General features: G+C 39.6%; 1 long non-coding RNA gene across 1 annotated transcript in view; it reads right to left on the bottom strand.

The window, feature by feature from the left end:
- The window catches only part of LOC138756153 (uncharacterized), a 28,450-nt gene extending 5,547 nt beyond the window's left edge, over nucleotides 1-22,903 (bottom strand). Inside the window, exon 1 of the long non-coding RNA XR_011352806.1 lies at nucleotides 22,803-22,903. This is a non-coding gene — a long non-coding RNA (uncharacterized lncRNA). The remainder of the gene's footprint in view (nucleotides 1-22,802) is intronic.
- Nucleotides 22,904-24,062: the final 1,159 nt, after the last annotated feature.

Genomic DNA, 24,062 nt, shown 5'->3' with positions numbered 1-24,062 from the left:
ATATGTGGCTGGTAGTGGGACTCTGCCTGAGGAAGGTGAGATAAGGGCAGAAGTATGAGAAATAGAGGAGATACGATGCAGAGTTTATTCAAGTCAGAAAGGGGGAATCCACATTTCTTAAAGAAAGAGGACATTCTGGATGTCCTGAAGTGGAAGCCTTCATCCTGGGAACAGGTGTTGTGAGTTGTGAGATGGAGGAAAAACAGTAAGGGACAATGTCCTTCCAATGAAAGATGGGAAGAGGTGTAATCCTGGTAGATGTGAGGGTCAATTTGGTTTGTAGCAGATAAGGTGGATACTTTGTCCACTGAGATGGAAGGGAAGAGATGTGTCAGAAATGGTCCAGGTAAATTTAAGGGTCGGATGGATATTGGTTTTAAAATGGTTAAGTTCTGCAAGGGTACATGAGGCACCACCAATGCAGTCATCAGCATAGCAGTGGAAAAGTTGGGGAGTGGTGTCGCATATAATCGGAACAGTGACTGTTCCAAAGAGACCAAAGAGAGAGCACAGGTGTCCCACCCAGCTTCCACTTTCAGCAGATTACAGTGGTTCCAAAACCAAGGAACTGATTGTTTACTTCAGGAAGGGAAAACCAGAGATGCACCATCCAGTGATCATTGGGGGATCAGAGGTGGAAAGGGTGAGCAAATAAAAGTTCTTGTGAGTCACTATCTTGGAGGATCTTTCCTTGACCCAACTCACAAATGGTACCGTGAAGAAAGCATATCAGCACCTCTACTTCCTCAGGAGTTTGTGGAGATTTAGCATGACATCAGAAATCCTGGGAAATTTCCTCAGAGGTGTGGTGGAAAGTGTGCTGACCAGCTACATCATGGTCTGGTGTGCTGTCCCTGAGTGAAAAGCCCTGCAAAAGGTAGTGGGCACAGCCCAAGCTATCATGGGCATCAACAGGGAATGCTGCCATCAGAGGGTATCAGCAATCATCAAGGATCCACACCACCCAGCATATACTCTGTTCTCACTCCCACCATCAGGAAAGAGGTACAGGAACCACAAGACTCGCACCACCAGGTTCAGGAACAGTGGCTACCCCTCCACCATTAGACTCCTCAATGACAAACTCAATCAGGGACTCATTTAAGGAGTCCTACTTTTTACATTTTATTGAAATTTTTTCTCTGTATTGTGCAATCAGTTTGTTTACATCCTTTTATTTGTTAGCATGTGTACATTGGTTGATTCTTTTTTCACTGCCAATTAGTGCTAATTCTGCCTCAACTGCAGGAAAAAGAAACTCAGGGTTGTACTTGATGGCATTTAAGCACTTCGACATTAAATGTGGATCTTAAAATCTGAATCTGAAGGTCAAGACTCACTGAAGTTTCAACGGCTGAAAATGAGCATTCCATTTTGGATGCGTCAATGATGATTGGAATCATCGCCATCAGCTCAAGATAATTACGTGACTGTTGGACGGTGTTAATGTTCATGTTCCAGGAGAAGCAGAACAGTTCAAGTTGGAGAGATAAAGATTTTCCATATGTTTAGCAGAGGTATTCTGATGGTATATGTCTTGGAACTGATAGAAAAATCAACAAATCAAAATGTTATCAGCAGTCTGGAAATGGTGAACATGACTAAAAGAATGAAAAATAAATTGGTACAGTAAACTAGACTGAGGAGGTTAAGGACAAACATCCAGAGAAACAGAAATATTTTAGGATTTACTTGACACACTGGACAGTAAAAACCTCTGCTAATCCAATTCGTTTAGGTTGTGATGCTGCTGGACAGGTGAATTTCCCCAAACCCTTTTAATTTATTATTATTATTACTGCCACTACTACCACAACTACTACTACAAATGTAGTCAACCCAGAAAGTTGAAGGAATCAACCTTATAAGTAACAAATCAAAATGGTTTCTACAGTGAACATGATTAAAGGAATCAAAAATAAATGACGTGAGTAGGAAGGGTAAGGAGGCCCTGTGAGGAGAGTTCAGGGGGTTAGGCACTTTAGTGAAGGACTGGACCTCAGAATTGCACCCGTGCCACATGCTAGTGAGGTTAGAAATAGGAGGATAATGCAGCTTAACACTTGCTAAAAACTTGTGCAGGAGGGAGGGCTTCAGGTTTCTGGATCATTGGGCTCTCTGGGACCTTTTCCAATGGGACAGTTTGCATTTGAACTAGAGGGGGATTAATATCCTTGCAGGAAGGTTCACTAGTGCTGCTCTGGTGGATTTAAACTAGGTTTGCAGGGAGATGGGAACCAGAGTGCCAAAACAGAGAGAGAGGAGTGGAGGAGGGAAAAGATGATGTGAAAATTTCATGCAGTGTTAGAAGTCAACAAGTGGTACATGGTGGAAGAGTTCTCAGGTGCATCTATTTCAATACAAGGAGAATTGTAGGAAAGGCAAACTAGCTTAGAGGGTGGATTGGCATGTGGAATAATGACTTTGTGGGCATTAGTGAAACGGTTGCAGGAGGGGCAGGACTGGCAGCTCAATGTTTTGGGTTTCCGTTGCTTCAGACGCAATAGAATGGGGGTGGGCGAAATGAATGAGGGAGGAATGGCATTTCTCATCAGGGAAAATATCACAGCTGTGCTCAGGCAGGACAGACCAGAGGGCTCGACTACTGAGGCTAAAGAATGGAGCTGAAGAATGGGAAAGGTATGATCACATTCATGGGGTTGTATTATAAACCGGCCAATAGTCAATGAGAATTGGAGGAGCAAAGGAACAGAATTGGAGGAGCAAAGGAACAGCTGCAAGGAACATAAGATTATGACAGTAGGAGATTTTAACATTCCATATATTGTCTGGGACTCCCATACTGTAAAGGGCAGGATGACTTGAAGTTTGTCAAATGTGTTCAGGAATGTTTTCTAAATCAATATATAAAGGTACCAACTAGAGAGAATGCAATACTGGATCTCCTATCAGGGAATGAGACAGGACAGGTGACAAAAGTATTTGTAGGAGAACATTTTGGGTCCACTGATCATAATGCCATTAGTTTTGAGGATCAGCCTGGGCCTCAGGTTTTGACTCTAAATTGGAGAAAAGGCAATTTTGAGAATATGACCTAAAATATGTGGATTGGGCTAAGCTGTTTTCGAGCAAGGATGTGCGATGTAAGTGGAAGACCTTCAAAGGTAACATTTTGAGAGTACAGAGTTTACATGTTCCTGTTAGGATTAAAGGCATAAGGAACCTTTGTTTATGAGGGATATTGGGGATCTGGTTCAGAAGAAGAGAGGGATGTATAACAAGTATAGACAACATGAAGAAAATGAGGAAGGCTAAAAGGAGACATGAGGTTGCTTTGCCTGACAATACGAAGGAAATTCCTAAGGGTTTCTATAGGTCTATTAAGAGCAAAAGGATTCTAAGGGACAAAATTGATCCCCTTGAAGATCAGAGGGGTCAGCCTTGTATGGAGCAAAATGAGATGTGGGAGATCTTAAATGATTTTTCACCACAATTCACTCAGGAAATGGGAACAAAGGTGTGAAAAGTAAGTAAAATAAGCAGTGAGGTCATGGAACCTATACAGATTAAAGAGGAAGAAGTGCTTGCTGTCTTAAAGTAAATAAGGGGGGGATTTTTCCCCAGGGCCTGACAAGATATTCTCTGGGACCTTGAAGGAGGCTAGTATAGAAATTGCAAGGGTTCTGACAGAAATATTTAAAATGTCCCAAGCCATGGGTATGGTGCCATAGGATTAGAGGGTAGCTTACATTATTCAATTGCTTAAAAAAGGCTCTAAAAGTAACCAAATAAATTATAGGCTGGTGAGCCTGTTGTTGGTAGTGGGTAAATTATAGAAAGGTATTCTATGAGATTGGATATATAAGTATTTGGATAGTCAGGGACTGATTACGGATAGTTAATGTGGCTTTGTGCATGGCATGTCATTTTTAACCAATCTAATAGAATTTTCAAGTAAGTTACCGCAAAAGTTTATGAAGGAAAAGCTGTGGATGTTGTCCACATGGACTTTAGTTAGACCTTTGACAAGGTTCCACATAGGAGATTAGACAGGAAGTTTCAGATGCTCGATATTCATGGTGAGGTAGTAAACTGGATTCGACATTGGCTATATGTGAGTAGTGGTGGATGATTGCTTCTCAGACTGGAGGCCTTTGACAAGGGTTGTGCCTCAGGGATCAGTGCTGGGGCCATTGTCATTTGTCATCTATATCAATAAATAGATGATAATTTGCTAAACTGGAGTAGCAAGTTTGTAAATGACACTAAGATTGGAGGAGTTGTGGACAGTGAAAATTTTCAAAGCTTGATGAGGGATCTGGAACAGCTAGAAAAATGGAAGATAGAATTTAGTGCAGACAAGTGTGAGGTTTTGCAGTTTGAAAGGACAAAGCAAGAAAGGTCGTATATGGTAAATGGTAGGGCACTGAGGTGTGGAGAAGAACAGAGGGATTTGGGAATACAGATACATAATTCCCTGAATGTGGCATCATAGGTGGGTAAGGCAAAGGCGGTCCCAGACATCGGACAGGAAACCCTCAGAGCATCCTGCCTATGTATTCAAATTGTGATAATAGTCCTTAAGTGGGCCCCATATCTTGTCAAATTCAATCTTAAACTCTTTAATGTTATATCTAATTTTCTCCAAACCTAAACAAGACACAATATCCTGAATCCATTGGTTATGAGTTGGTGCTAAGCTATATTTCCATTTCATCAAAATTGCTCATCTGGCTATCAATGAATTAAAAGCTACTATTATTAGTTGAATTAAGTTCAAGGAAATATTTTCCTCTAGAGAATAGCCAAACAAAGCAATAAAAGGGCACGGTTCCAATGTAATCCTAAGAATCTCTGATAAAGTTTGAAAGAATTGTTCTAATAACTTTAGACATATGTATTCTATGAACCACTTTAAATTGTATTGTAGATTATCGTGCACAGAATAATGTTATTATTAATCAGATGAAGCATGATATGCCAGTCTTCATCTGGAATTGATATATTCAAATCTCATTACCATTCATATTCTTAGATCCATCAAATTATCATAAATAATTGCTATCAATCCACCATGAGAAAATTTTAAATCAAAAAGTAAATCAAGGATATTGGCTATGAGAATCCAAGGAAAATTAACAAGTTTAGACTGATCAAAATGCCTAATTTGTAGATATCTAAAAAAATGCCTGTTAGGAAGGTTGAATTTGATTGTTAGTTGTTCAAATGAACCAAAATTACCTCGAATGTACAGGTCCCTTAAACCTTTCATACCCAATCTAATCCACTCCTTGAAACCTGAACCTAAGATAGATGGTTGAAAAAGATGATTCTTTATAATAGAGTTAGCATGAGAAACATTGAGATAGCCAAAGAATTTTCTAAATTGTGCCCAAATTCTTAGCCTATGTCAGGTAATCTCTCAGTTTTGAAAAGGAAAAGAGTAAAGAAAATCTTAAAACTGCCAACGTAGCTAAATTTTTAGAAAATCTCAATTCCATTTCTTCCCAAGAAGGTTGATCATCTGAAGTAACAAAATGTAATAGCAATAATAAATTTTGTATATTGACTGCCAATAGTAATATCAAAAAATTGGAAGAGATAAGTCTCAGATCCTTTTGGTCCTTTGAAGATAAGCCTTATTTATACGGGGCTGATTAATTTGCAATATATTTGAGGAAATAATCAAATCCAGTGAGTTAAAATAAGTATTAGGAATGAAAATTGATAAAGATTAAAACATACAAACATTTAGGAAAGATGTCCATCCTAATTGCATTAATACATCCAATCATTCTCCTACAAATGGGTGATCATAGAAACATAGAAGATAGGAGCAGGAGTAGGTCATTCGAACCTTCGAGCCTGCTCCGCCATTCAACGAGATCATGGCTGATCTTAAAGTTCAGTACCCCATCCCCGCCTTCTCTCCGTAACCTTTAATACCATGAAACTGAAGAAATATATCTAATTCCCTCTTAAATATATTTAATAAACCTGCCTCTACTGCCCTCTGTGGCAATGAATTCCACAGATTCACCACCCTCTGGGTAAAGAAATTCCTCCTCATCTCGGTCCTAAATGGTTTGCCTATTATCCTCAAACCATGGCCCCGTGTTCTGGATTTTCCCATCATTGGAAACATCCCATCTGCATCCATTCTGTCCAGTCCTGCCTGAATTTTATATGTCTCTATGAGATCCCCTCTCAATCTTCTAAACTCCAGTGAGTACAATCCCAATTTGCGCAATCTTTCCTCATAAGTCATTCCTGCCATTCCAGGTATCAACCTGGTGAATCGCCTCTGCACTCACTCCATTGCAAGAACATCCTTCCTTAGATAAGGTGACCAAAACTGCACGCAATACTCCAGGTGTGGTCTCACCAAGGCCCTGTACAGCTGCAGTAAGGTATCCTTGTTCCTATACTCAAACCCTCTTGATATGAAGGCCAAATACCATTTGCCTTTTTAACCACCTGCTGTACCTGCATGATCGCCTTCAGAGACTGGTGTACAAGTACCCCTAGGTCTCTCCGCACTTCCCCATCTCTTAATCTATTGCCATTCAAATAGTAATCTGCCCTCCGGTTTGTATTACCAAAGTGGATAACCTCACATTTATCCACATTGTAATGCATTTGCCATGTATCTGCCCAGACCCTCAATTTATCCAAATCACACTGGAGCTTCCTGACCCCCTCTTCCATGCACACAACCCCTCCTAGCTTAGTGTCATCTACAAATTTGGAGATATTACATTCAATCCCTTCATCCAGATCATTAATGTAAATTGTGAACAGCTGGGGTCCCAGTACAGATCCCTGTGGCACCCCACTGGTCACCGCCTGCCACTCAGAAAATTAGCCATTTATCCCAACTCTCTGTCTTCTACCTGCCAGCCAGTTCTCAATCCACATCAATACTTTGCCCCCAGTCCCATGAGCCTTGATTTTGGAAGCCAGTCGTTTATGCGGGATCTTATCGAAGGCCTTTTGGAAGTCCAGGTACACCACATCCATTGGCTCTCCCTCATCTATTTTACCTGTCACCATCTCAAAGAATTCCAATAGATTTGTCAATAGATTTACCTTTTGTAAATCCATGTTGACTCCGTCCGATCCCTTCTCTGCTAGTCATATGCTGTGCTATTACATCCTTAATAATGGATTCCATCATTTTGCCCACTGCTGATGTAAGGCTCACTAGCCTATAATTCCCCGCTTTTTCTCTACCCTCCCTTTTAAATAGTGGGGTAACATTAGCTACCCTCCAATCCATGGGTACTGATCCTGAGTCTATCGAGTTCTGGAAAATAATTCTTAAAGCATCTGCTATATGAATGGCCACTTCCTTAAGTACCCTAGGATGTAGATTATCAGGCTCTTGGGATTTATCTGCCTTCAATCCCATCAATTTCCCCAAGACCATGTCCGTAGAGATACTGATTTCTTTCAGTTCCTCCCTTGCATTAGTCTCTATGTTTCCCAACATCCTTGGGAGGTTATTTGTATCCTCTCTTGTAAAAACAGAACTAAAGTAAGAATTTAATTGGTCTGCCATTTCCTTATTCCCCATTATATATTCCCCTGATTCCGACTGCAAGGGACCTACTCTGGATTTCACCAATCTTTTCCTCTTGACATATTTATAAAAGCTTTTGCAGTCGGTTTTTATATTTGCCGCAAGCTTACTTTTGTAATTTATTTTTGCTCTCTTGATTAATCCCTTTGTCCTCCTTTGGTGCATCTTGAACTGCTCCCATTTTTCGGTTGTGGTACTTTTTTTGGCCAATTGATATGCTCTCTCTTTGGACCTAATGCTGTCTCTAATTTCCCTTGTTATCCACGGTTGAGTCACCTTTTTTGGTTTATTTTTATGCCAAACCGGTATAAACGATTTTTGCAATTTCTCCATTAGATCTGTGAATGCTTTCCATTGTCTATCCACAGTCAACTCCCCCATAAACACCACCCAATCAATCTTACTCAACCTGCCTCATACCATCATAATTCCCTTTATTTAAATTCAGGACCTTAATCTCGGTTTTAATTTCATCACTCTCCATGTCGAGTGAGAATTCGATCATATTGTGATCACTCCTACCCAAAGGGCCTCGTACAACAAGATTATTGATTAGCCCCTTATCATTGCATAATATCCATTCTAAAATGGCCTGCTCCCGAGTTGGTTCCTCGACATATTGGTCTAGATAACTGTCCCGTAAACATTCAAGGAATTCCTCCTCCTCAGTATTTTTACTAATTTGACTAGTCCAATCTATATGCAAATTAAAGTCACCCATGATGACAGCTGTTCCCTTATTGCACGCTTTTCTAATTTCTCTTTTAATGCCTTCTCTCACCTCTACACTACTATTTGGAGGCCTATATACCACCCCCATTAACGTTTTCCCCCCTTGCTATTCCTCAGTTCTACCCATATAGATTCCACATCTTCCGAGTTGATATCCTTTCTGTCAATCGTGTCGGTCCCTTCTCTCACCATCAATACTACCCCACCCTCTTTTCTTTCTTGCCGATCCCTCCTAAATATCGTATACCCCGGGATGTTAAGTTGCCAGGCTTGCCCACGCTGCAGCCATGTTTCTGTAATCCCAATCAAATCGTATTTGTTTATCTCAATTTCCACAGCTAATTCATCTACCTTGTTCCGAATGCTTCTTGCATTAAGATATAAAGCCTTCAGATTTGATTGTTTCACCCTCCTTGCTCTTTCTGATTTTTTACTTTAGCTGCCTAACCTAACTCTTACTGTTTTATCTTTTCTGTCCTTTGCCCTATCATACAGGTTCCCACCCCCCTGCCAAATTAGTTTAAACCGCACCCGACGGCTGTACCAAACCTAGCTGCCAATATATTGATCCCTTTTGGGTTTAGATGTAACCCATCCTTCTTGTAGAGGTCATGCCTTCCCCAAAAGAGATCCCAATGATCCAAGAAGCCAAAACCCTGTCCTTTACACCAGCCCCTCAGCCACACATTCATTTTTCTAAACCTTCCATTTTTGTCCTCAGTTGCACTTGGCACAGGTAGCAAACCAGAGATCACCACCCTGGCTGTCCTATTTCTTAGTTTCTGTCCTAGCTCTCTGTAATCCTTTTTCAGTATTTCCTCCTTTTTATCTTTTTATCCTTTTTACCCACATGTACCAAGACATCAGGCTGTTCGCCTTCCCCTTTTAGAATACCCTGGATCCGATTTGAGATATCCCGCACCCTTGCACCAGGGAGGCAGCACACCATGCGGGCATACCTATCTGGCTCACAGAATCTCCTGTCTGTATTTCTGACAATGGAGTCCCCAATGACCACTGCATTCCTCTTTACCTTTTGGTCCACCATGCCAGGCTCAGTGCCAGCGACCTGGTCATTGCTGCCAGCTTCTGTCAGGTCATTTCCCTCAACAGCCACCAACAACTTTTTAGACTGATTAATTAACCCTGAAAATTTTTCTTTCAATATGTTTTTACAACTTCTTGTAATTCGGATTCCCAAATATTTGAATTAAATAATTTAATTTCTCTATTTTCTATGAAAATTTATTTTATACTATGATAACTGACTAAAGTGAGCAAACAAAGTGAATTTATTTGGTAAAGAAATCTTAGGATTGGAAATAAAAATCAAGGGATCATCTGCATATAAGGAGGCTTTATGTTTAATTTCCTTTCTAATTATACCACAAAATCTCTACTATCACACAGAACAGCTACTAAAAGTTCCAAACTCAGGTCAAGGAGCAAAAGGCTTAAGGGGGAATCTTGTCGAGTTACTCTATAAATCCTAAAGATAAGTTGTGAATTTGAACATATTGAAGCACTAGGGCATAAATCCATTATAAAAATTGGACCAAAATTAAACTTCTTGAGAGTGGCAACCATAGTTTCCCATTCCACTTGATCAAACATTTTTTTTTTTAGCATCCAATGAGTACACATTCATTTGTTGGAATGGAAGGTAAATATAAGATATTCAATAATCTATGTATAAGTGTAAGGGATTGCTTAAGACGATATGTGGGTGGAAAGAAGAAGTTTGAAATCCAATGTTTTAATCATACCTAATTGACTCATTATGTGTAGTTTCATAATTCCAAGAGAAATGGGCCAATGACAATTTTCTCAAGCAAAATATTTCAGTATCAATTGGTCTAGAGCAGTGATTCTCCACCTTCCCTTCCCACCCACATGCCACCTTAAGCCATCCCTTACTAATCACAGAGCGCCAATGGCATAGAGATTACTAAAAATGGTATGTATTTGAAAAGAAAATGGTTGAGAACCACTGGTTAATAGGAAGCACAACAGTTGGTTCCTTCCCTTTTTTAAAAAAATAAAAGATATACTTGCTTCATTAAAAGAGGAAGGAAGTTTTGCTTCTCCTAGTTAATCATCCAACACATCTTAAGTGAGGTAATATATATCTTTTTAAAATTTGGTTATATGTCTGGGTGGACAGAAGTCATAAATTGGCGAGTAATTGCATTCTTTTTAATGTGGGCAAGATGGAACAGTTTCTGCACCATTTTGCATTGTGGGTAAAAATTGTGACTTCTCTTTTGCTGTGCCCCATGTTAATAATTCTACTCCGGCAGCATTGTACCCTTGTGATGGGTGGACCTATGACTAATGTGAGCCCATATTGGCAAGTGGTTACATTGGTGTACCAGTGGTTGTGAAAGGCCCCCTTACCTTCCAGACCCCAAGGTATCAGCCTACTCAGCCTAATGGTTAATCTGCCACTGGTGAGTTAGTGAAAATTTGGCTGAAAGATTTTAAGAGGGAAAGCACAGATCAATACATTGACATAAAGAATCAAAAGTCAGATTGTTATATAAGTGGAAGAATTGCAAGAGGGATCCATGTGTTCTAGTGCATAAGTCATAAAGCAATTAGTTACAGTAAATAGTTATGAGACAAATAGTGAATATGTTGTAGTTTAAAACTAAGGTTGCTTTGCTACAATTGTACAGGATGGGGCCACGTGTGGAGCACACAGCTTTGGTCAACTTAGAAAGGATTACAATCCGGTAAATTGAATTTTATAAATACTTTTCAAAATGGATTGTGCCTCATGGAAGTTCTGTGTTTAATGATTCATTTAAAAATGGAAACTTTCCATTATCTTTTAATGAAGCTTCTATCTCTCTTCTTTTGAAAAAAAGGGGACCCTTCTGATGCACTTCTTGTAGATAAGAAGATATTGTCCAAAGTATTGGCCCATAGATTGGAGAATATTTTACCATTAATTATTTATGAAGATCAACTGGTTTTATTAAGAATTGTTATTCTTATTTTAATATACACTACATTGAATAATTTATATTTACCTTCTACTCCTGACCCTGAATGTGCTCTTTCTTTAGATGGAGAGAAGGCATTTGATCAGGTGGAATGGGATTATTTATTTGCCACTGGGAAAATTTAATTTTGAACCATGTTTTATTAAATGAATTATGTCCTACTGCCTAAATTCTTAGTAATTCACATCAATCAAAACCTTTTAATCTAAAGGAAACCTTTAAATCCTTTACTTATTGACCTGGTATTAGAACCTCTAGCAATTGCTGTTCTTGAAACTAGAGGTTTAATAAGGGTACATAGGAATGGCATTGACATAAGGTTTCCTGATATGCAGATGACCTTTTGCTTTTTATATCCAATCCAGACATTTCTTTATCAAGAATATTAGCTTTATTCTCTCATATTAGTCAGTTCTCTGGGTATAAATTGAATCTGCATAAATGGTTCTATATCAAAATATTCTAATTTCCCTTTTAAGATTGTGAAGGATTAATTTACCTATCTTGGTATTACAATTACTATGAGTTATACACAACTTTTTTAAGGAAATTTTTTCTGTATTATTTAATCAGGTTAAATTATTGTTATTGAGATGGTCGCATTTATATATTTCCATGATTGTTCATTTTAATAGAATTAATACATCCATTTAACATAAATGTTTCTATCTCTTTCAATCAATACCCATTTTATCCCCAAATCCTTTTTATTTATTTATTTGATTTGCTTATATCTTCCTTTGTATGGCAAGGAAAATACCCTTGCCTAAATAAAGCTCATCTTCAAAAAACTGAAAGGAATGGTGGATTGGCATTTCCTAATTTTAGATTTTATTATTGGGTGGTCAATATACTTAATTTGCTTCTTTAATTATATTTTGATATATTTGTTGACCATCCTTAATGGGTAGAAGTAGAACTGAATTTTACTAAAAGAACAAGGGCTAAGAAGGAGCTCCTTGTGTATCTTTGAAATAACATATTTATAGTAAGAAAGGAGGAAATGGAGTCAGTTGGGGTAGTTAAGTGCTCCAGTTGTGGGATGTGGAAAATCAGAGACAGCACAGCTGTTCCTGACGACTACACCTGCAAAAGGTGCATCCAATTGCATATAATGAGTGACCGTGTTAGGGAGCTTTAGCTGCAATTGAATGAACTGAGGATCGTAAGGGAAGCAGAGGCAGTGATAGAGAAGAGTTACAGGGAGACAGTCACCCCAAGAAGGCAGGAGTCAGGGAATTGGGTGACTGTAAGGAAAGGAGGGAGAGCGCCAGTGCAGAGTACCCATGTGGAAGTGCCACTCAGCAACATGTATTCGGCATTGGATACTGCTGTGGGGAACAGCCTAACGGGGATGAGTCGTGGGGGTCAGATCTCTGGCACAGGGGCTGCCCCTGAGGTTCAGAAGGGAAGAAGGGATAAGAACAGGATACCTGTAGTTGGGGACTCATTAGTCAGAGGGACAGATAGAAGGTTTGTGGGACGAGATTGGGGATCCAGGTTGGTCTGTTGCCTCCCTGGTGCCAGGGTCAAGGATATCTCTGATCGAGTTCATAGCATTCTGCAAGGGGAAGGAGAACAGCCAGAAGTCGTGGTCCATGTGGGGACCAATGACTTAGTTAGAAGTGGGGATGAGGTCCTGAAACAGGATTATGTGGAATTAGGTAGGAAGTTAAAAAACAGGACCTCCAAGGTAGTAATCTCTGGATTGCTGCCGGTGCCATGCGCTAGTGAGAGTAGAAATAGGAGGATGTGGAGGATGAATGCATGGCTAAAGAGATGGTGCAGGGGGCAAGGGATAAGATTTCTGGATCATTGGGATCTCTTCTGGGGAAGGTCGGACCTGTACAAGGGACGGACTCCACTTGAACTGGAGGGGGACCAATGTGCTGGCAAGCAGATTTGCTAGAGCTGTGGGGGAAGGTTTAAACTAGTTTGGCAGGGGGGTGGGGAACAGAGTGTGAGTGCAGTGTCAAGGGAGCATGGCCACCTAGATAGGAATAATAACGATAACAAAGGTAGGATGAAGATTAAGGTAAAAGGTAGAAAAGAGAATATAGGTGAGGGTCATTCTCTGAAATGCATATATTTTAATGCAAGAAGCATAGTGAACAAGGTAAATGAGCTTAGAGCATTGACAGATAATTGGGGTCATGATATTGTGGCAATTAGTGAGACCTGGCTACAGGAGGGGCAGGACTGGCAACTTAATATTCCAGGATACATTTGTTTTAGATGTGATAGAGCAGGGGGTAAAAAAGGGGGTGGAGTTGCTCTGGTTGTTAAGGAGGACATTACTGCCGAGAGGTGGCAGGATGGTCTGGAGGGATCGTCCAGTGAGGCTGTTTGGGTGGAATTGAGGGGTGAAGGAGGCATGAGGGTGCTAATAGGGGTCTATTTCAGACCATCAAATGGGCCAAGAAAATTAGAGGAACAAATTTGTAGGGAGATAACGTATATGTGTGAAAATCATAAGGTAGTGATCATGGGAGATTTTAACTTCCCTCACATTGATTGGGATACCCATACAGTTAGAGGGCTGGAGGGGCTAGAGTTCGTTACATGTGTTCAAGATTGTTTTCTAATCAATTAGTAGAAGAACCGACTCTAGAAGGTGTAATATTAGATCTCCTGTTAGGGAATGAGCTAGGTCAGGTATCGGACATTAATGTTGGTGAACAAATTGGGTCTAGTGATCATAACTGTTAGTTTTCGGGTAGTTTTAGGGAAGAGCAAGAGCTGGCATAGATTAGGTATTAAATGTTTTTATTCAAAACAATTTTGCTTCCTTTGAACAATTAGCTTTAAAATTTAACTTACCAAACTTTCATTTTTTTAAAGAATTTACAAGTTAGATATTCTGTTCAATCAAAGATCCCTGACTATCTGCAAATCCCCAAGGCAAATATTTTTAATTTACTCTTTGATTTACAGCTTTCTCATACAGGTTCAATATCAAATATTTATAAAAAATTTGCTGGACTTAAGAATAGCCTCACTAGGAACAGGATTTGAATTTATCATTTTCGGATAAGGTTTGGGATTATATTTGTAATCTGATTAATATTACCTCCTTTTGTGCACAACATTGTTAGTTGAAATTTAAAGTGGCCCATATGTCTAAAGTTAAATTATCTAATTTTTGTTTAGATATAAATCCTATTTTTTGAATTTTTTGATGCTTCATCAATTCACATGGTCTGGATTTGCCCTAGTCTAGAAAAATTTTGGAAAGATATTAGAACGTTTCCCTTTAATTGTTTTATTTGGAACATTTCAAGAAGATGATGTTTTACTGACTCTAACTCAAAACCAAATTTTATCTTTTATTTCATTGATAGCATGACATGCAATTTTGATTAAATGGAAAGAAAACACTCCACCTGCACACAAACAATAGTTAAGTGATATTATGTCTTAGCTAAGTCTAAAAAAAATTAGATATGCTATTAGAGATTCAAATATTAACTTACAAAATTCATGGGGCTCATTTATGAACTCTTATCCTAACCTAAAGATTTAGGGTATTTAGATGCTTTGGAGCTGTGCTGCCTGGTTCCAAGTTCATGTCACTTGATTCCCATGTTTCTTTTTTTTTTAACCTTGCTTAATGGTCAGAGTTTTGATTTATAAGGTTCTCTTTCCTTTTTTGTTTGGGATTTTCTTTTTTTCTTTTGATTTTTGATAATAAAATAATGTAAACAATGACAGAGTTATTATAGAAAGAGAAGAAGAGGAAAGAGAATTGTAAACCTTTTTTATGAAAAGACATATAATTTTCTTGAAGATAATTTATAATTTCATTTTTTCTTTCCTTTTTTACTCTTTTGGGTTGTTTTTTAAATGTTATGCTCTGGATTTTTGAATTGTGTTCATATTTGGAAATTTTTTTTAATTTTAATTATGTTGCACATTGTATAATTGTATATTTCAATTGTTTATACTTTAAATATTAATAAAAATATTATAGAAAGAAAGGATATAGAATCATTGCAGGTACTCCATGACAGATTGATCAAGCTAATTCCTGATTTTATGGATTTTTTGACAAAGAGAGGCGAAACAGATTGGGTCTGTATTCTGTGGAGTTAAGATGATCTTCCTGAAACATAAGGAAGCACAACATGGTAGATTTTGATGAGTTTCCACCAATGGGAGAATCTTGAATGTGGTGATAGAGCTTGAAGGCAAAGCATTGGCCATTTAAGTTCAAGTTCTATTTTTATATAGCACTTTTTTTTCAACTTGCATTGACCAAAGTGAGGCAATTGATGGAAACTAGTACAACTATTAACAGAACAACGGATTAAGACATTATAAATAGACCACAATTGCAGTGAATACTGCAACACTGTTAGAGGTTAAAGGGTTTCAGATATTTAACCTAATGACAAAAGGTACTTGATTTAAAGCAGTTGAAAGACAGGAATGCTGTTCCACAGTTTTGGCCCCTTTCTATGCACTTAGTGTGTGGAACAACCAAGCATCCTGCAGTAGCTAACCTGATCTGCTTGGGAGCAGAATACATCTTAAGCAGATTGGAGATATTGGGGGAGTGGGCATGGGGGGCAAGGTCATTGAGGGCCTTATCTGAAAATAGCAGCAGCTTGAAGCCCCACTGTCAGCCACTGGAGGGAGGCCAGAATTGGGGTGATATGGTTCCTCTTCTTTGCACTTGTCAGAACCCTAGCTGCAGCATTCTGAACCGATAGGGAGGACTGGCTAATCCCAGTGTATTGAGAATTACTGTAGTCCATGAGTGAGGAGATAAGGGCATGACTAACCCATTCAAGGTCGTTGAGTGAGAGGTACGGTTTTATTTTAATAATGGTGCAGAGCTGGACAAAACAGGCCTTTACTACAACGTTGACCAGTTCGTCAAATTTGAAGACAGAGTTGAACATCATCCCAAGGGATTTAATATGGGGTTTAATAAGAGTGGATAATTACCTAGGGAGTCGTGTCATATTTTGGTGAAATGGTGGGGGGGGGGGAGGGCAGGGGGCGACTAGGATGACCTCAGATTTTGTATCATTATGTTGGAGAAGTTATGAGCCATCCAGCATTTTATGTCTTCCAGAGAGTTGATGATTTTTGACTGGTCGTCTGGTTTTAGGGGGAGGTAGAGTTGGGTGTCGACGGTGTAACAGTGAAAGGAGATACCATGTTACTGAATGATATGGGCAAGGGTGACCATGTACAGTATCCACAGTATTGAACACTGTGTCTAGGAGTGCTAGAACAGAGGCGCCCCCCAAGTCGATGGTGAGGAGCAGATCATTGTATACCCTCAATAAGGCCGACTCCATGCTGTGGTGGGCTTTGTATCCTGACTGAAGCTTTTCCGTTACTTTATTTTGGTCAAGGTAGGGTGATCGTTGGTTAAGTATAACTTTTTGAAGGACTTCGGAGAGGAAAGGAAGTTTTGAAAGGAAGTTTTGGGGAGAGTGTGGTCAAGGTTAGGTTTTTTCAGGAGGGACTGAACCACTGCACGTTTTTTTTAATTTTTTTTAGTTTTTCACACTATGAAGCATATTAATCAAAATACACACAAACGTTTCCCTCTTGAATGTACACAGTGTCATTTTCTCCCCATTTCCCCCTCCCTTCCCTCCCTCCTTCCCACCCCCCTCCCCACCCACTGAACATTCAACATAGACAATATATTAAACCCATTAAACAATGTCATCACACAATGAAAATAAACAAGAAAATTGTGTCATCTACTTTTACACACTGGGCAGTTCATTTTGTCTTCTTCTAATTCTGTCATTTTAGGGGGTGGAGATCTCTGTTGTGTTCCATGTATGGTTTCCAAATTTGTTCGAATACTGTGACGTTATTTCTTAAATTATATGTTATTTTTTCCAATGGAATACATTTATTCATTTCTATGTACCATTGCTGTGCTCTCAGGTTCTCTTCTGATTTCCAGGTTGACATTATATATTTTTTTGCTCCAGCTAAGGCTATCGTAATACATTTTTTTTGTGCTTCATCCAATTGAGGCCTAGTTCTTTACTTCTTATATTACTTAGATCTCTGGATTTTTGTGATTTTATTGAATACCTGATTTAGATCTTCCCAAAACTTTTCCACTTTCTCACATGCCCAAATTGCATGTACTGTTGTTCCCGTTTCCTTCTTACAACGAAAACATCTATCTGATACTGTTGGGTCCTATTTATTTAAATTTTGGGGCATGGTGTATAGCCTGTGTAACCAATTATATTGTATCATGCGTAACCTCGTGTTTATTGTATTTCTCATAGTTCCGGAGCAAACCTTTTTCCCATTTTTTATCTTTATGTTTAGATCTTGTTCCCATTTTTGTTTAGGTTTACAGCTTGTTTCCTTGTTCTCTTTCTCTTGCAGTTTGATGTACATGTTTGTTATAAATCTTTTAATTATCCTTGTGTCTGTAATCACATATTCAAAGCTGTTTCCTTCTGGTAACCTCAGCCTGCTTCCCAATTTGTCCTTCAAGTAGGTTTTCAGTTGGTGGTATGCAAACATTGTACCGTGAGTTATACCATATTTGTCCTTCATTTGTTCAAAAGATAATAAATTATTTCACAAAAAACAATTTTCTATTCTTTTGATCCCTTTTCTCTCCCATTCTCTAAAGGAAAGGTTATCTATTGTGAAAGGGATTAGGGGATTTTGCGTCAATAATAATTTTGGTATTTTGAAGCAGGATGGGACAGCCAAGTGGCTAGGGAGTGGTTGATGATGGAGATGATGCTCGGACCTGTGATGTCGAAGACATCCTTTAGGAGGGTGATACGGATAGGGTCAAGGGGGCAGGTTGTAGGTTTAATGGAAAATATGATCTTTCTAAGGGTGAGTAGTGTGATGGGACTGAAGTCGTCCAGGTTATGTGGACAGAGCTGTGGTCCAGTTAGGTTATGGGTAGTGGGGGGAGGGATGTTTTTCCTAATGTTCTCATCTTTGTCGGGGGATGTGTCCAGGTTTGTAGTTGGTGGAGGGCCTGCAACCGAGTTTATGGTGCTAAAGAGGACTCAGGGTTAAGGGAATTATTGACAATGAGGTTGGTGAGTTCTTTTGTTCTCTCGGCCATCACCACATCCTGATATGTGTTCAGTTTCCATTTTAGGTTATTGGGGGTGACAGGGAGTTTGTCTCGCTTCCATCTCCATTCGGCCTTCCTGCGTTCTCTTCTTAGGGCCCTGGTCATATTTTTAACCCAAGGCACCATCTGGGGCCTGTTTTTTATTTCAATTTGAGTGGAGCCACGGTGTCCAGGATTGAAGAGCAGGTCGCATTGAACAGGGAAGTGAGCTCCTCAATGTTGATGTGGGGAGGGGGTGGGACACCTTGATGCTGGGAGAACCTGGAGAACCGATGAGGCCTCTTATGAACTCCCCTGCTGTCCGAGAGTTGATACATCAGGAGTAGTGAATGGGGGTCAGCGGGATTTGTTAGGGAAAGGTCAAAGGTGATGGTAGTGTGGTCCAATGCATCAGTGTCAATTAATGTTGAGTTGCTGATGATGAGGTCAGCTGACAAGACTAGATCGAGTAGTCTAGGTAATGCCTAGGTTGTGGGTGGGTCCAGTAGGCAGCAGATCTAAGTTGAAGGATTCTAGTAGGTGCATAAACTCACCTACTAGGGTTTTAGATGGACAACACACATGAATATTGAAGTCTCCGAGAATCAGAACTCAATAAAAGTTGGTAGGTAATGAAGTCTTTGTGTATTTTTAGTGGGTGGTGTAGGAGTACAATTAAAAAGGGATTGACTGGCCCACTTTGATTAGTTGAACCTCAAAGTTAGAGAATTCCCCAGGGTTTACTATGCAGCAGTTGAATCAGTTTTTAAATACAATGGCTAGACCCCACCCCATCCAGAGGACCTTGTAGTGCTGAGAAAGTTAAATTTCTCCAGCCAGAGCTCTTGTAGAGGGGCAGTCTTGTGATTTGGACAATAGTAGAAAGCCAAAACCTTGGCAGGGAAGAAATCGTTAAGGATGAATGTCTTGTTTCCCAAGGACCTGATGTTGAATTGAACTATTTTCATTGGGACTGTGTTTTTATCCAACATTGATGCGAATTTCAGTGTGCAGAGATTATGGGAGACTTCTCCACTACGCTTCATGGATGGCCTGGAGGGGAATCTATGGGCATGTGAGTTTGCGTTGGTGTTCGTGGCTGGGCTTACCAGTCAGAGATTGGTGTACCTGTGCTCAAGGGATTGCTGGTGAAGGAAGTGACGAGATTGACTGAATCTTCCTCCAACTGAGTCTTTGTTGAACTGCATAGACTCATGTAGAGTTGGAGCGGGCGAGATCCCTCAGCCAGGTTATGATGCCCTCCCGCTTACTCCATCTACTGATGTTTGAAGTTGAGAAATTAGCTGAAGTGGTTGTGGCTGATTGAGCTGGCACTTGCAGGTGGTTGCATAGAGCAGATTGGGTGTTGTTGGGAGGAAAACCATCAGATGGATCAGTTCAAGATTTGTTGAGTGGTGGATGGTCAGATGGACCAAGTCCATTTCTGTGGGGGGAGGGAAGAGTAAGTTGAGTGACTTTGTACTTGTTTCATTGGGCTGCCAGGCCAATCAAATCAGACTCCCTCAGCCCCTTGATGCTCAGGCTGGGCAGATCCGACTGTACCAGCCCTTTGATGGCCAGGCCGATTGTGTCTACGTTCATCAGTCTGTGTGTGGTGAGCTCTGACTTCTTCAGGCCAGTGAAGGTGGTCAGTTTCATTTCTAGTAGCCTGTGGGAGGTTGGGCCACCAAGGTTTGACTCCAACTGTCCATGGGTTGTCAGACTGGGTCTTTGGGATTTTATTGGTCTGTGTGTGGTGAGCCCTTGAGAGGTTGGGCCAGCAAGATTAGACTCCAGCTGTCCGTGGGTGGTTGGGCTGGGTCTTTGGGTTTCACCGGGACAGCACCTACCTCATGGCCCAGGAATATTCCGAAGGTAAGCCCCTGGCCCTGACTTCTTCATGGAGAGATGGCAGGAGGGGGTGGGGTCGTCCACACGGCCAGAGGGAATTTCAGATATCAGGCTTGTAAATCCTCGATGAGTTGATGGGGGAGTCCTCCACTTTGGTAAGGGGGATGCTACTCTTTGAGGTCCATGCCGGCAGAGGTGGGAAGGTACTCGGCAGAGAACCCGGCTGGTCGCATGGGGGAGGCAGGCGGAGGTCTCAATCTTCATTAAAGTTGAACACTACAATGGGCATTTTTTTGTACTATTGCTAATACTGTTAGTAGGGGAGAAAGTTAAAAGTAATTGTTTACCTTGGGATTTAAAACTGAGGTCATCAGAATTTCTTTTTGCAGGGAGTAATGAATATCTGGAATTTTCTGCCTCAAAAAGTAATGGAGAATAGCTCATTAGAAGCATTTAAAGTTGAGTTAGATAATTTTTTTGTAACTTCAGGAATATGAAGGCTATGAGAAACTGGCACAGTGGACAAGTTGAGGCAGGATCATCTGAAATGATGGGGCAGATTTTAAGAACACAGTGGCCTGTTTACTTTATGGTCTTAAGGCCATCACCACCTCTGTATAGAGTGCATGGTTGTCAAGAAGATCTGCAAAGGTCTTTATCAAGATTTGCTCAAGCAGCTGTTTTACACAGGGCACTATGCTCCATGTGCTGTTCCTCGGCATATATCCTGTAACAAACATCAACATAATGGCAGAATTTTCTGCCATTAAATCCATTGAACATCATTAACCATTGATTCGTTCTCAGGTGCTCCTTGATGTGCCCTGCTGGTCTTGCAGTCCAAGGTCAATTGCAAATGAATGCTGCTGTCTGCCACATCCAAAGATGCAGGAATGGTAGAGCCATAGTGTAGCTGCCACAAGGTCTCTGAGAGAACCGCATTATAGTATCCTCCTGACACTGGGAATGGGTAGTGATAGTAGGGGGGGAGGGGGGGTGTTAGCTTTGTTTAAAGAAACCTTTCACACGGTTTGCTGATGGAAAGTTTGAGAATAAAAATTGATGTTCTGTTGACAGAACATAAATATTGTAAGTAAATGGGATGGCGTGCTTGATAGAGTGAATGAAGATGGTGCGATGTTTCACATTATATAGTTGTATATCACATAAATAAGGAATATTTTGGGGAAAAGACTAGTAGCCTGAGGTGATACGAATATGTAACTGCTGATGGATAGCTGGCCTGACCCACTGGTAACTCGCTCCTGGTAACTGCTCCCCTTGTGACTTGGAATAATCGTCGACCTCCTCTCCCTGTCCTCAGTCAAGCATTTGGAATTTGGCCAGCTACAAATCTAAAGTATAATAAATTGATAAGCTCTATTAATAACTCCAAAGCCTATTGTTCCTCACTCTACGGCTTTGGAGTTATTGATAGACCCCATCATAGCCAAAAAATGAATTCTGTGTGAAATAAATGGTGTTTGACTAATCCGTTGAAATTTTGAAGATTTGAATCAAATTAAACATCTTTAATTTTACATTTTTTTCTTTAGCATCACAGGGAGTATTAACTTGAATTATGTGGCAAAACTACCCAAATAAAATGCCAAGCAATTTACAAAGGTTTAAGCACCAAGTAAATACTTGAGAGGTGTTTTATGTAGGGTAGCCAAAGGATTTGCTGAAAAGTGAGGTTTCTGGGGCCTCACAAAAGTATAAAACTTTCAGGAAGAGATATTCAATGGATTTAATGGCTGAAAGATTGGCACACACAGAAAGATGGAAAAAGGATAAATGAGAGACCAGAACCAGAAATTGATTGGGAGGGGGGTGTGGGGGGGAGGTGAAAGCAGAATGTATGCCTGTAAGAGGGTTTAAGTAGATTCACTGAGATCAGGCACATAGACATACTAACAGATAGGCAAAAGCCTGCATGTGCTGGAAATGAAATTTTAAAGAAAGATCATTAACATGAAACATTAACTCTCTGCAGCAGCTCCAGCATTTTTTTTTGATTACACAGAAATTCAACCCAAATACAAAGAGTTTTTGAATATACTAATCATCAGAAAATCAAGAAAGGTTTGCTCTCCTTGAAACCTGACTGATCTATTCTCTGACAAAGATGAGAGTGTGTAGCTACAGCTTCCTGCTGCAAAACATATCCTTTCTCTATATTAAACTCCATTAGTCATTCATAGTAAAGCAAACGCAACCTTTAAACTAGCCCTCTTGCATTCCAGTGTATCATCGTACAGTGCTACAGGTTTTTACATTTACCCAAAGTTAAGTTGTAGATTATTTTCCACCAATAATAATGCTCATTATTTGCTTGACCATTGACTTTATCCAATTATTTCATAATAATTTGACTTACAGTTGTGTTTAAAATAAAACACATTCCTAGTTAAATCAACTTAGAATCATTAATATTTAGGAGACTTAAGATTAATATCATGCAGCTTTTTTTCAATGTTAACATAAAATCGAAACCAGAGAGGAAAATGCATTTACTGATTCTTTCTAACTCCATTGAAAGAAAAGTCCAGGAACAGAAAAGACATGTAAATGAAAAAATCTCTAAGACACGTACCTTTGGGTGGAATATAGGGGACTAAATTTCCTCCAAATTTGCTTGGACTGATTCTGCCACGTAAAAAAATGTTATCTTGTGGGCTCATTCTAGCTGTGGGGTAACTATTGGCTAGTGCAGATGACTAAACAGACTTAACAACCACAAAGGAATTCAATTTTTTTTCCTTTACCAAACGTTATGAGCTGCATTTCCTCATTTCCATATTTGAAAACCTTGTGTTAACACATTTTAGGCTAATTAATTAATTCAACAAAAATTAACTAACAAAATTTTTTTTCAAAGTTAGTGCTTTTGGGAAATTTACTCTTGAGTTTTATGCTTTTAATTATTGCCAAATTTCAAGGATTAATAAACCATTTGTTGTGAGTAATTTCTGAACAGTAAAATTGCAGGTTAACCCCTTTTATTGGTGAATGTAAGATTACCTGAATGTCGCACTGGAGAGATTACAACTGACTCATAGGGGCAGACTGGGGCTTCTTCCAAGTCCAATTAATATTTGAAATTGATTTCACGTTTTTTGGTGGATAAATCATTTGCTACCAAAACTACCAAAATACATTTGGATCACCCAAAAATATCTGCTAAATTGGAGACAAATTTGCTAAAAGCAGCCTTCTTAAACTTCCAAAAAGCAGTTGACAAGGCACACATCAAAAGGCTAAAGAACAAGTTAAGAACTCTTAGTATTAGAAGAAATATGAATTGAAAATTGATAACAGAAAATGAACAAATTGAAAAAATCGGTTTGCCTTCATATTGGAAGGATGTAACTACTGGAATATTCCAAGGATCAATTCTTGGAGCTCCACTAGTACGCCACTAGTTATTACTTAGAATCCTGACATCACAATTGAATATAAACCTCAAAAAATATACAAAGTGTTGTAGAAACTCTGCAGATCAGGTGGAATTCTTGGAAAGAAATAAACAGTCAATGTTTCAGGCCAGAACCCTTCATCAGAAATACCAAGATTTAGGAAGTAACCCAAGTAAAAGTAAGGGTGGGGTGTTGGGGATAGGAGGAGCACAGGCTGGCAGGTGATAGATGAACACAGGTGGTGGGGGTGGGGGGGAACTCATAGCTGTCATGATAATGAATATGTATGAGATGTACCGGAAGTCACGTGGTATGAGAGAGAGATAAGAGCACAAGCAGGAGAACAAAGGAAACTGGAAAATAAAGACACTGAGAAGTTTACCTGATAAAACTTGTGTTTGATGTTTTATTAACTTCACATTTCAGGCCACAAATGT

The sequence above is a fragment of the Narcine bancroftii genome, chromosome 3 (assembly GCF_036971445.1).
Source record: "Narcine bancroftii isolate sNarBan1 chromosome 3, sNarBan1.hap1, whole genome shotgun sequence".
In the NCBI taxonomy this organism is placed as follows: domain Eukaryota; kingdom Metazoa; phylum Chordata; class Chondrichthyes; order Torpediniformes; family Narcinidae; genus Narcine; species Narcine bancroftii.
The sequence above is the reverse complement of the archived record's forward strand: the minus strand, read 5'-3'. Positions and strand labels throughout refer to the sequence as shown.